At 35.1% G+C, this 13,176-nt stretch overlaps 1 protein-coding gene across 3 annotated transcripts in view; it reads right to left on the bottom strand.

Moving 5' to 3' along the window:
* Window positions 1-13,176, bottom strand: part of NEGR1 (neuronal growth regulator 1) — an 847,444-nt gene that overhangs the window by 86,749 nt on the left and 747,519 nt on the right. The window lies entirely within an intron of this gene.

The raw sequence follows: 13,176 nt of genomic DNA, 5'->3' as shown, positions 1-13,176 counted from the left end.
GTATACATTAGTCAGAACTTTGATATCCTTTCCTTGTATAATCCATCTTGCTTTCCCGGTTTTATTTTTTACTTCTTTGAAAACTTATGTAAGGGGACAAGAATTCACATTTCCTTGAGCTGGGATTATGACAGACTACATTTTTTTAATCCCAAGATAATGCTTTTCAGAAAGGAAAACATCTCAAATAGGCATCCTGGAGGGTCCTGAAGGACCTTAAATTGGGACAATTCTACACAAACACAATGTTTGATTATCTGCTTGTTCTGTTCAAATAACACTACGGATCCTGGCTGAGCTACAGAGATGTGCAATAGATCAATAACACGACAAAAATTCATTATTTACCTGCTAGAATCCTATGATAACCGATCAACGGAATACATGTGTAAATCCTTACTTTATAAGCAATCTCCACATTCCCCTAGACTCTTTCCTAGAGTTAATCCACCTGCAATTTTGCTAACATCCACCCTCAATACTGGAAAATTGATCAATCAAAATAATGCGCTAGGTTTTGATGTGCTTAATCTGGTTTCTGTTGGGAACGTTAGCATTTATGAATTAGAGAAGTAAAGAGCAGTGTGTCTGTTCCCTTAATTGCTATCTGATTCCAGTATACTAAAAAAACATTGGGAGAAGAGTTTATTAATATTGAAATTTCCAATAAGAAATGCATGTTTAATTGAAGTGATATTAGCTAGTACTTTACATACTGGGCTGATAAGTGCTGATCAATTGACAAATGAGGTTGTTATTAAGTAAAGAGAAACTACTACTCCTGATTGAAACAGATGCATTTATTAGCCAACAACATACATCTTTATAATTTTATATGTGCGAATAATTTTCTGAAATAATACTAAATGTATACGTGTATTATAAATATATTTGGAACTATCAGCAGGTACAGAGTGAATTGTTTGAAATATGTGTTTCTCTTTTAAACAGAAACATTTACTCTTGTTCCATAGTTTAAAAAAATCCAAATATGCTTTTCTCAAGACAATTTGAGAACGTTTTTGAAACTGAGGGTTTTCAATCTCTTTTATGAGATCAGATGAATAAATTATTTTCAAGGTACCTGACTCCCCAGGGTAGAATTGGCTTGTTGCTTCTCTAAATTGTGGTGGTTTAAGAACTCATTTTTTTCAATATACATCCTTTATTTCTTTAAAAAGCTATATAGAGAAGATGAAGAAAAATATGCAATTGCAAAATATACAGATGTAAATACATGCAGCATAGGGAAAGATAAATAAATATTCATTAAACATATCCATATATATCGTATGCTTGTTATTTACATATCAAACAAACTGTCTCAGGTAAAATGAAACCTAATATTAATGATTCTTATGATTAGAACCTCCTTTTCCATTTGTACATATCTATTTTTATTCAGGATAGTATATTAAATTATGTAACTTCTGTTTTTCAGTCAGGATATGATGCTATACCTTTTCCCATTACAGAAACAAATGTATGCTGATTAAAATTTATGAGCTAATTGCCCCCATGGTCCCTAGAACAGCACTAAAAACTCAACATGAGTTCATTAATAATTATTGAAATGGATATCGTTTCTGTAAGTCTGGTCCTAGGCCTGTCTAATAAAATATACAAACAGAAAAACATGAGCTGCTTTAACAACTGAGAGGTAGTTGCCATCAAGTACTCCCTCTTTTTTGGAATGGTTACACAATTCTCTGTATGTGTTAAAATGAAGTTTGTTGCATTCAAAATCACAACATTGTAAAATATGCCTTTATCTCTCTCAAAAACTTCCTTCTGGGTTGGGAAGTATGCTGCAAGAAGACAGTGTGATGCACTAGTTGACTTTCCAAGGTCTATTAATCTATGAAGTGAAAATTAATATCCTTTCATCAGATGAGGCTGGTACCCAATTATCGGTAGAGCAGATGTTGTGCTTTTCTGCTGGGTATAAAGAAAAGGGATGTACATATCGTGTTTCAAGAGGTGTACCAGTGTAAGTAGGACATTCCCACTGCCTTACTGCTACTCTGAAGGTAAATTGCTTGAGCGTGCAGCAACCTCCTGCAGTCCCTCCAATACCAGAAATGAAAAGCACCACTCTGAAATGTCCAGGCTTGGCTCTTTTCATCAGTAAATTATGGGAATGTAACTCATACAGCTGCTATGGGTACCTGCTGTCTGCCAGATCCCTTTGCTTCTATTTCTTCTGCCCACTGGGTATAGCCAGTCATTTCCAAAAGCTAATTTGCAGTTGATTATGCAATCTGCCAAACCCAATCAATGTGCATACTCATGACCACTCATAAGATTATTTGCCTTAATCATAGGAGACCTCTGGGTCATTACTCCACCATGGGGAATATATTCAGTGGAGACGGTTATGGGTTGCCCACTATGCAGCTGCCTGCCAGGTCTCTTGGCTTTTATTATTTTCATCTCTCGGATGCAGCCAGTTCTATCCAAAGACGCTTGAAAGGCAAATCCATTCCCTATCAGTGAGAAACCCTCTGTTGACTACTGACTTCTGAGGCAGTAGGATAAATACAAAAACCTTGAGGATACTTCAGGATTAAGGTTTCTTTTCTTTTCTTCTTCTTTTTAAAATAGTAATGTTAGTTTTCGGTAAGAGTTCATTCTCTTCCATATAGCAGAATAGACTTTCTTTAGATGTCAAAAAAAAAAATGGTCTTCTAAATATCACACCTCTTGTTGGGATTTCTTAGGTGCTAACTCTCCATAGCCATGAATTGCTTTCTGATTTTTTATACTCATAAGTTTCTTTTTAAAAACGGACTGGATCATCATGTTTCAACACATACATAGGGAATGTGACTTACAGAGCCTGGCATATACAACCACCTAATGCAGAGAAGACAAAGATACACCCTGCAGGCTGCTATTCTCCTTCATCTCCTTCACAAATAAAAGGTGTCTGTTATATGTTGGGCACTATTATAGGTAGTCAGGATGCAACACAACACAAAGGAGACAATCTTCCCACCCTTATGGTGTTTATATTCTAGTGGGGACAGAAACATCAGTATCCTTATCACAGAGTCATTTCTTCCTGAGCCCTGACACAGCCATGGCCTACTTTTTCAACCTTCGCTCCAGACAGTCACTACCTATCTATATGAGTGGGCATGTCAAGTGAGACCTATTGGTCGTGTCTGATCTAGTACACTCTAACAGTGATAGAGAAATAGTCACACAAAAAGTGCACACTACTTTACATTGAAACACCTGAATCAAAACCTCCAAGCCATAATAAATGCCAGATCAACATATGGGCCATTAACTATTTAATCTACATTTCTCAGTAGTAAGTCTTATTGGTCTGCCAAATAATGTGATTTTTTTCCAAATTTTTATTTAAATTCCAGTTAGTTAACATACAGTGTAATATTAGTTTCAGGAGGAGAATTTAGTGATTCATCACTTACATGCAACACCCAGTGCTCAATCCAACAAGCGCCCTCCTTAATCCCCACCACCTGTGTCATCCACCCCCTCCCACCCCTCCCAATAACCATCAGTTTGTTCTCTATATTTAAAATTCTGTTTCTTGGTTTGCCTACCTTCCCCCCACCATGTTCATTTGTTTTGTTTCTTAAATTCCACATATGAGGGAACTCATGGTATTTGTCTTTCTCTGACTGACTTATTTCACTTAGCATAATACTCTGCTTAATGAATTAAACTTGAATTGTAGAAATACATCTTAAGAGGTTAATTGCTAACAGATTAACGGGCAGATTCTTACTAATCACAAAATGGAACATAATACCAAAAAATCAGCTGTACAATTTCTTCATGGTTCTTCTGTGTAAATAAACATATTTCAAGAACATGAAATGTGGTTAAATTTTTTTTAACTCATCACTTTATAAGTTTAATATGTCTAAAATTGTGTTAAACATATTATTGTTAATGACATCTTGATTTAAGCAAGTTTTAGCTCCAGCTATCAGGGTCAAGTCAGACTGAGAGCCATGTATGGCCAAATTGCTGACTTACAGGATTAATCTAAATGAGGAAGTGACAATAGTCACTTTCTTATTTTATCTTAGTCTGAACTCCCCAATAGGACCCTAGCTTTTTTTTTTTTAAACTGGATTTTTAAGGTGAAAACTCAGTTTTGATAAAGGTAATGTCTTATTTCTCAAGTGGGTCAATTTCTTCATTTCTGTTACATAAAGAGGCCCCATCTTCTTTGCCTGTGTAAATGTTTTGGAACTTCCAAAGACCAGATGAACTGCCACCTTATCCTCAAAGTTCTCCTCATCTGCAGTAGAGTCTTCTCTAAGATCTATCAGCAATTAATGTTTAAAATAATAACGGTGCATTTAAATATGCTTATTTAAAATAGGGTATTATAACTGTTACATGGTATTTTTAAATTGTCACAAAAAATTTTATGTCTGACTCCATAGTAAGACTGGCAGTAGTATGTGAATGATACCAACGAGTGAATACCAGCTTTTCCATGTATTTATTATTGGCCCCCATATTTATTATTATCTATTTATTCTATACGCACATGCCCTAGTATGTGCACACACATTCTTTTGTACTAGAATCCTTATAAAAATAAGTTGTGATCCAATAAAGATGTGACTTTTTAATCACTTGGCTTGTCTACATAATTGACTTATATCTTTAAAACAATGATGGCGTATTTTCTTTAAAATTAAGATATCATTTGTGACACATTCATGGTGATTCAATGAATATAATGAATTTTAACTTTACCACAAAGTAAATATTTTCAATATGATTTTTACCATCATTTGAGGCATAAACGATCCCCAAATCTGGAATATTGCTGAAAGTCTCAACCCTCAGTTTTCTGCATTATGAAATAGATTTACCCTGAATTGAGAAACATTAATCCTAGGTTTTATCACCTGACTCTGCTTCTAAGAGCTGTGTAACTTTAGAAAATTCTTTTAGCCTGACAAATCTTAGTTTATCTGTCTATAAAATGAAGAGTAAGTTATCTCCATGGACCCTATAAAACACACACACACACACACACACACACACACACAACACCAATGATTCTGTATTGATACAAAAATGTCCACTCCCTGGTGACATGTCAAAGAAAGTCAAACTATACAATGTGATAGTGAAAAGACCAGGTTTATGAAAATATAAATAATAAGAAATGGCATGAGAAGAAGGAAAAAAATATAAGGACTATTTATATATCTGTCTTCAGTAGAGTTTATTATAGTTATTGTAAATTGCACAAAAATCTTTTGTTAAAATAAAACATTAATTACTTATTTATATATTCAAAAGGTAAACATTGATCAGCATTGTGCTATGTGTATAGGGTTCTATTGACTGCTAAGAAGGCAAAATGCACTGAAATAATCAACAATGAATTAGAAGTTATTCTATTTAACCTTCAGGTTTATTGTAAATTTGAAAATATAATTAGATATGCCTTATGATTATTTGGCCAGATGCCAAATCTTTTGGAAAATAAAGACACACTCAGACCTGAAGGCAGTAACATTGAGTGTACATATAATTCTCTCAGGCTGTGAAATGTCTCCTAAGGCATAATTTAGTCAGTTAAACTCCTGTGGCCTAAAACAATGTTAAAATGCTCACAAGTCGAGGGCTGACTTCTAGAATTGGCTTGATGACTTTGCAGATCCAGGCTACAGAGAGCTTTTGGAGTGTGACTTGAGAAGAAGGAACAAAATGAAGACAGAGCCTTTTGACTGCTTTTCAGGCATCTTAACTGCAATTGACAGCATGCTCTGCATAATATGCTCTGCAAAGCTGAGTGTTGGTTAATAAAAAAGGAGTGGTATTTCATGCTTAGGTAAGTTTAGGAAATCCTGAATTAAACAATTTACCAGGTTTCTTCATTGCAGAATCTCTATTGTGTTTAATGTTTAACTTGAATCTTCAAGACAATGGTGTAGTATGCAGAATCATCAAATCTATTTGACCAACAGAACTATTTTGTCTCAAAGTATGGCATAAGACTAGCATTTGTGGTCAAGTATACAAAGCCCCCTTTTTCCCCAAAAGCCTTTGTTTCACTATTACACATCATATTACATTTAATTGTTCATCAGAGTCTCGACTAAACAGAATGGAAAGAGTTTAGCTTCCAAGAGCCCAGAGACTTCCACAGAAGTTCCACAGAGTTGAAGCATTATTTTTATTTATTGATTCCATGTAGATCAATGGCAGGATGTTGTAAAATAAATCATCTGATAGGAATACTTTTCTGGCTGTGTTGAGATAAGCTGAATCAAAGAGAGATATATCCTTTCATTAATATTCTTAGGGTCACAAAGTATCAGCGTTTGTGTTTGTGCTGAGATGATCGGTCAAAGATACACAGAGCCAATATTAAATCTAACTGATGTGAATGGCCTTGTAGTGTGAACACATAATAAAGCATATCTTTCTTCCTTTATATCCAAACTTAAATTGGCTAAATTCTAAGTCAGGATTATAGAAAAAAAAAGACAAAACCAAAAACCTCAAAGAATGCATCCAGTGTAGGTTTCATGTTATAATATCTATAGTATAATTATATTCTGCAAACAGGTGGATTCATTGGAAATGTGTTAAAAGCGGGAATAACTGGAATTCTAGATACAAGTAAATGATAAGGTCTGATGCATGAAGAACTCCATAATATCTTGCTTAATTGAAGTACTACTATTGTTTATTTTCAAACCAAAACCAACATTATCCTTTCAAAATAGAAGTATTTCTTCTGTTTTATAGAATTGAGTGTTATGTTTTTAAAATAACTGTCAACTACATTAAAAGAAATCTTTAATGAGATGAAATGTTTTCTCTTGGAAATATTAAATGTAAAAACACTTCTCACTGCCCCCCTCCTGCACACAATATAAATTATATTGATAGAAACATATTTAACATAATGCTTTACTAAATAAAAGTCAAAATGAAAACATTATTTGTGATAACTGGATTGTATTTAAGGAAAAATAACCTGTACTTTTTAATATTCTGTTTTCCAATGTTTTAAATGTTGTGGTATTTTGTTTGAGTGCACTATATGCAACCATGAAAACCTAACTTGTGTAATATCTGATCCCAGAAAAACTATGTATGGTATATCCTAAATTAAGCAGTATTTGGAAAGTAACAAATACTAAGAACATTTTAAAAACTGTATTACTAAAAAATGCTCTAAGAATAAGATGCATTGGAGACTATGATTATGAAGAAACTAATAGTTTTGCTATATAACACATGGGCAAAAAATACCATATAATACACTAATAAAGACAGATTAAATAATTTCTCTTATAGAAGAGTTATGGATACAATTGTACATATAACTTAGAAAGGCTGAATTCAGGTGAATCTTGTAGAAATCAGTTTTATTACCTTGTAAGTAATAAGACTTCATATAATAACTCAAAAAGTTAAAGTCTGGGACATTTCTTTGTGTTACCTAGACATATTTAGTTTACCTATGCTCTGTCTGACTGATACAGAAACCTGTCCCCACCTTCACCTCCCCCAAAAAATGAGCTATGAGGAAAAGCACACAGAGTGATTATTATCTTGGCAAATCCGCCAATACTTAGATCCTGGCTCTCTCACTCTTCTGAAACAAGAAACTTATTTTCCCTGTTTTCAGTTGATAAGATTAGGAGAGGGACTCTTGCTACATAAATTCAGAATAAGCTAAAGAAGATATGCCAGTTCCTAAATGTGTAATAAAAACTCTCATTCATCAGCATTTTTCTCCTGAAGGCAAGCCAAAATTAACACTCTATCTACCTTTATTTGTTTATTTTTTAAAAAAATATATATATATATTTAATGTTTTTAATGCTTATTTTTGAGAGACAGAGACAGAATGTGAGCAGGGAAGGGTCAAAGAGAGAGGGAGACACAGAATCCAAAGCAGGCTCCAGGCTCTGAAGTATCAGCACAGAGCCCGACTCGGGGCTCGAACTCACAGACTGGGAGATCATGACCTGAGCCAAAGTCGATGCTTAACTGACTGAGACACCCAGGTGGCCCCCGCTCTATCTACCTTTATTAAGTACAATGGAGTTTATAGATATCTTCCTAAAATATCCCAAAGTCCTAATTGGTATGTGTTTTTGCCTTCATTAAATAGAAGAAACTGAGGCTCAGGGAAGTTAAGTAACCTGTTGAAGATCACACAGCTGGTAAATCATAAAGTCCAATTCAAATTAGGGTCTTAGGCAGTTTATTTTGATACAGTGTTTTCAAACTGAGATCTGTCTGAATTCCTTCTAAAGAGATCTTACGATCTAGTGAACCTAAGACTATGTGCATGAATCAGGTTTTTAAAAAGCTTGTTCATCCACGTTGCTACAAAGGGCCATATTTCATTCTTTCTCATTGCCACGAAGTACTCCATTGTGTATATAAACCACAATTTCTTTATCCATTCATCAGTTATGCTAAGTGAAATAAGCCATACAGAGAAAGAGAGATACCATATGTTTTCACTCTTATGTGGATCCTGAGAAACTTAACAGAAACCCATGGGGAGGGGTAGGAAAAAAAAAAAAAAAGAGGTTAGAGTGGGAGAGAGCCAAAGCATAAGAGACTCTTAAAAACTGAGAACAAACTGCAGGTTGATGGAGGATGGGAGGGAGGGGAGGGTGGGTGATGGGTATTGAGGAGGGCACCTTTTGGGATGAGCACTGGGTGTTGTATGGAAACAATTTGACAATAAATTTCATATATTGAAAAAAAACCAATCAATCATTAAAAAATAAAATAAAATAAAAAATAAAAAGCTTGTTCATTATTCACTGCATAAAGAAATATCTTTTTAAAACATATTTGGTAAAAATGATTCTTTAAGGATTATCATAAAAAATGAAAAGACAAAATTTCAAAATTCTCATAGAATTTGTGGGCCTTTAACAGGATGGGTGAGAATCTCAGCTGAGAAACTGGCTTAATATTTAAGGTCACAGGATTTGGAGTCAGATAAATCCTGACTACAGTCATTCACTCATTAGCTCTCAGGGCTTCAGTTTCTTCTGTAGGTTGGGATGAAAATATCCACTCTTAGGATTGCCATGCAAGTTAAGCGAGATAAAGTATTTAAAATTATCTAACGCAGTGTCCACAGTGCTCAATAAAGGGTAGTGACTGTGATTTGTATTTCCAGCACAATGTTGTCCACTCAGACATGCACCCTTCTTCCTAGCTATCATTGCTATCTCCTTAAGCCTGGAATCAGATTTGGCCCCAAGCATTCATGGCTTCCTGGTAGGCAGATCCAGTTTGCATATGTCTGCCAGAGAAATCTCTCCTGATCAGGGCTGAGAGGGACAAAAAATGGTTTGTCTCAATGACTCCTTTGGCAGGCTACCAATTCGCACCCTGCATTCTTTAATTAGATATGTTAAGATCTATAAGCAGTTTACAAGGAAGTCAAACGCCTACTACATGTTTTGTTTGTTTATTTATTCAAGGTAATGTTTAAGACTTAGCTCTTTATTCTTGGAAGGCAGATCTATTTCTAAGTTCTTGAAGTAGCACTTCATTTGACTCCTGTGTACTGCCTACTATGAAAGATACCTTGTGTGAAAAATATGAAGTTAACTACTCCATATCTCCTCTTTAGTATAACAGGCATATGTGGGACAGGGAAAGGCAACTAGGGAGAGCGGGTGGAGAAAATGAGAAGGTGCTATCAAATATGCTTAGGAAAGGACACGATAACCTGCTGTTACTTGCCACCAAAAGCTTTCTGTCACTGTATCCCAAAGTAGCAGGCTTTGAAGGGTTCATTGATGGTTAGATGAGCCCACTGGGAATTTTTGCATATGCACAAGACCCATCGTGTTTGGAACTTTGGCCACAGTGAAGGGCAAGTTAGTTGTGATTTGTCCTTCTTGGAAATTTTAATTAATAGCCTAATAATATGGGAATTTTTAGAGTTGTTTTCTCATTGAGCTTAGTTCGAGGGTCTCTGACCTGGGGTAGAGATTTGTCTGAGTTGAATCATGCTCATTCTAAATTCCTGGATTCAATGCAGATATTTCAGAACAAGCTATATTCACAAGTGCTATGTACCCATCTGACTGGGAAACAGTCAATTTAACTAAGCTCATAAGGAACACCAAAGCAATTTCACAGCTGATGTAGACCCATAGACCTTTTATATCTTTTTTATAGGAAAGTCATAGAATTTAAGAATTGGAAGCAAACTTTAGGATGATCTACCCCAACCACTCCATTTTATAGAATCTATATTCCCAGGATAATGAGAGATTCATTGAGGACAGGGGCCACATCTTAATCATCAGTATTTTCAAATGAGTTGAGATATGCCTACAACCCTAAACTAGTCATTGACTTGATTTCAGGAATTTTTTGATAACTAACAGTGGCCTCCTAATCACTGTACTATATTGTTTAAGTAGATTATCTTATACCACTCAGTCCCTAACAAATGAAATATTAAATACAAATAGATGGGGTGGCAGCAAGTCAGCAAGGCAGCAAGACTGAATTTTTTGTATTTTAATGGTTCGGAGTATGTACAATTTCAATATATTACTATTAAGTATATAGAAGCAACCTTTGTTCAAGGGGTTAGAGCAAACCATAGTTTGGTGAATACTACTGTGGGAGGGAAAAATGTGTAAAATTCCAACACAAATCAATACAGATATTTCTTGACTTACAATGGGTTTCCATCCTGAATAACATAAGTTGAAAATATCCTAAGTCAAAAATACACTTAATGCCCTTAATTTATTGAACATCATAGCTTAGCCTAGCCAATGTTAAATGTGCTCAGAACACTTACATTAGCCTATAGTTGGGCAAAATCATTAACACAAAGCTTATCTTATAATAAAGTGTTGAATATTTCATGTAATTTATTGAATATTGTACTGATGGAGAAAAACAGAATAGTTGTAAGTTTATCAGTTGTTTACCCTCGTGATAATGTAGCTGACTGGGAGCTGTGGCTGGCTGCTTCTGCCCAGCATCACAAACGAGTACTGCACTGCATATTGCTGGCCCAGGAAAAGATCAAAATTCAAAATTCAAAGTACAGTTTCTATTGAATGCATGTTGTTTTCACACCAGTCTGAAGTTGAAAAATTGTTAAGTCAATGAAGGCTTCAAAGCCTGCTACGTTGGGATAGAGTGACATAAAGCTCTTGGTGGCAAGTAAAAGCAGGTTACCTTGTCCCTTCCTAAGTATATATATTTGAAAGCACCTTCTCATTTTTCATCCTAAATCAGGAACCCTCTGTATGTGGAAAGGACGTGTAAGTCTTCAGCAGAGGATATGGCACAGAGGTGCCACCTAGTGACTCTGAAAAGCATAGATTTGTTAGCGTGGACAGTGGGATTTGTTTGTATTTCAGGTCATCTGTAAATATATTCTAATACAAAATATCTATTCATAATTTGCTCTGCTCTATCAAGTTCTGAAGAAAAGCTGAATAATTCTCTGCAAGCCTTTAAAAAACACGAAGGCAAAACAGTGTAAGATGTTTATCAAAGTGCTTTGCTCCTTATAGGTACACACCCCACTAGTTCTAAGTAAATCCAATAAGCAAAATTTCTAATAGATGATGTGATAAGAAGAGTAGAACACATTCCTGTTTCCAATATTATACCTTAAGGTTAGCCCTAAGATTTTTTTTTTTTTATTTAGCAGTGTATTGCACATAATAGATACTTGATAAAGGATGTTGAATGAGTGCATGCATTAATGAATGGATAGCTACATGAATCTTTGAACTTCAGGAATGTCAAGAGAGATGATGTTACCTTGGAAAGTGGACAGGTCTGATTTTTCCTCACTACCTAGATGATCAGTAGTAAGACAGCCAGCTTATATCTGTGTATAATCTCATTTTGAAATCGAAGAGAAATCCTGAAATCAAAGGACTTTGGTAGTTCAAATTGAGAAGAATGGTAGAGGAAGAAGTAAAGCCAGAAAAGAGCCAAAAAAAGTGCTGTAAATGAAATATGAGGATTGGTGAGATGCACCATAATTTCTACTTGGCAACAGGAATCGCTTCTAATACGACAGACTTATTGATGGTATGGATCTAGGTAAGTTGCCGTTATCAATTATAAAATGAGTATACAAGATGCCCCTGTCCCTTTCAGTCTTTCTTTTTCTCTCTGTCTTCCCCCAACCCCCACCCCAATGCTTTTCTGAAATCAAGCCTAATGGTAAGGGCACAAGCTCGTATGTTCACATGTGTGGTTGCCTAACAATTGTAGTGTCCTGCTAAATCGATGGGTGTTACCTTTATACAATAAAAAGCAATAAGTAAATGCTGTGGACAGTTTATGAATTGAAAAGAGTTTGATCACCTGGCTGCATGATTAGAGGCTCAAACTCCATACGTGCATGAACCATTAAATGGATTCTTAAAAACTACAAAAATCATCTCTTTTCAAAACTTCTAAGACATAAGATGTGATAGTAAAGGATGGCATTTTGTTTATTTTTGTATGTTTAGATGAGCAAAAGAGTGTTGGGGAAGAAAATTAGTTGTATACTCTTAGCAGAAAAATGCCCAAACAGGGACCTCCCAATCTGTGATGGCTCAGATTTGTGATCATTATGAAGAAGTCAATCAGCAGACAAGGTTGCGTTGTTAGGTTGTTGTGGCAATGGCATGAGAATATAAATAAAGCCCCTAACGTAATGCAGGAAAATACAAAAACTATTTGCTGATTATGTGGGTCATTGGGTAAATTGTTTGACCTTTCTGAACTTCACATTCCTAACCTATGAAATGTTGATACAAATATTTTATATATCACAAGACTATTTTGAGAAGTCGATGTCTATTGAAAACACTTTTTACAACAGTAACTCCCTTTGAAACACTAGTTGTAACATCGCCATTTGCAAGCAAAGCACAAAATAGCCTTGTCTAGTTGCATTTGCAGTCTCTATTTAGTCTACCTAAGGTAAACAATGGGAGAAAGATGCAAAATTGGCTACTACACCTGACCAGATGATCAGCAAAGGCTTAAGATTTGGAGCTCTGGATTTAGTGATTTATACAGCAAACAGAAAGGCTCTTCTGCCTAGTAATGCCCTTTTGATGTGCATGATCAACTGTGAAATTTCCACCACTAGAAATAAATTGTTTAGGGTTAAATAGGCAGCTCCTTTCAAAA

The sequence above is a fragment of the Neofelis nebulosa genome, chromosome 2, assembly GCF_028018385.1.
Source record: "Neofelis nebulosa isolate mNeoNeb1 chromosome 2, mNeoNeb1.pri, whole genome shotgun sequence".
Classification (NCBI taxonomy): domain Eukaryota; kingdom Metazoa; phylum Chordata; class Mammalia; order Carnivora; family Felidae; genus Neofelis; species Neofelis nebulosa.
The sequence above is the reverse complement of the archived record's forward strand: the minus strand, read 5'-3'. Positions and strand labels throughout refer to the sequence as shown.